This window comes from Carlito syrichta, unplaced genomic scaffold (genome assembly GCF_000164805.1).
Source record: "Carlito syrichta isolate Samal-C Ts95f unplaced genomic scaffold, Tarsius_syrichta-2.0.1 Scaffold303504, whole genome shotgun sequence".
Lineage (NCBI taxonomy): Eukaryota > Metazoa > Chordata > Mammalia > Primates > Tarsiidae > Carlito > Carlito syrichta.
The window spans coordinates 241,979-243,353 of NW_007247600.1; positions in this window are offsets into that span (position 1 = coordinate 241,979).

The following is a 1,375-nucleotide window of genomic DNA, read 5'->3' on the forward strand; positions in this document are numbered from 1 at the left end:
CAGGGAGTTCAAAACTAACTTAGAATTAAGACCAAGTGCAAATATAAACACTTGGATCTAGAGAGGCAAGTGTAATCATTTGCCAAGTAGGAGGACATTACATTCAACAGTTGCTTTATTTTATTTTTTAAGAATATATATATATTTTTAAATAGAGAAGGTGTCTCACTATGTTGCCCAGGTTGGTCTTGAACTCCTGGCTCAAGTGATCCACCTCAGTCTCCCAAAGTGCTGGGATTACAGGTGTGAGCCGCTGTGCCTGGCCAACAGTTGTTTTAAAGCACTCGTCATCTTAATGCATTTTTTAGAATGCAGTGATTGGTGAATAAAATTTGCTGATTCCTTTTCACTTAGTATTTTTTTAAATGAGTTTCTAGCTTTTGAGATTTCTACTTGTTTTGTCAAATATTTTGAAGTTTTTTACTGTATCCCACATTCTTGATCAGTATTCAGTTGTCCAAAATACACAGAGGGGAAAATAAAATTCCTGCTTAATTTGTCAGATTCTCTGAGGACAAGTGTCTTCTTTGAAGTATGTCTTACTTGAGAAGTAAACACAAAATTATAAATTCTCAAAACTTTTAATTATTTTATTTTATTTTTGAGTTGGAGTCTCACTCCGTCACCCAGGCTGGAGTGCAGTGGCACACTCACGGCCACTCCAGTGTCAACCTGCTGGGCTCTGGCAATCCTTCTGCCTCAACCTTCCAAGTGGCCGGAACCATAGGTGCATGCTACCACGCCCGACTAATTTTTGATTTATTGTAGAGATGAGGTCTCGCCAGGTTGCCCAGGCTGGTCTCGAACCCGTGGACTCAGGCAATCCACTCACCTTGGCCTCACAAAGTGCTGGGATTACAGGCTGAGCCACCAAGCCCAGTCCTCAAAACTTTTGAAATCTAAAATGATTTTATTAAGAGTTTCTTGTGATTGAAGATCATCTGAAAAACACTTGAGCTCATGTGTTTTCTGAACCCTGGTCATTCTTTGTCTCCATTTTTTCAGAGACTACATTCACAAAGGACATGTTTAGTGATTATATGATTATGCACTAAAACTTACTTTTGAAGCACATAATTTATTATTGTAGAACAAGCATGTAAACAAAAAGATGGTTTCTGTAGTTCTTTTTTTTAGTAACTTGAAGGAAAATAGAAATGTTATTTTTTAAAAAACCAATTCAAATTGACATTTTTTTCCACTTTTGAGTTTTTACTTTGTATCAGACAATGCATTTGGCCCTGGAAATGAATAAAGCTGAATGAATCAAATATAACAGAGTTGTTTCAAAGCAGCAAATACTCAATTGATATTATATATCCTAGGAATAGAATCCGTTTTCTCATCTAATGTGCACTTCTTTTTTTTTTTTTTT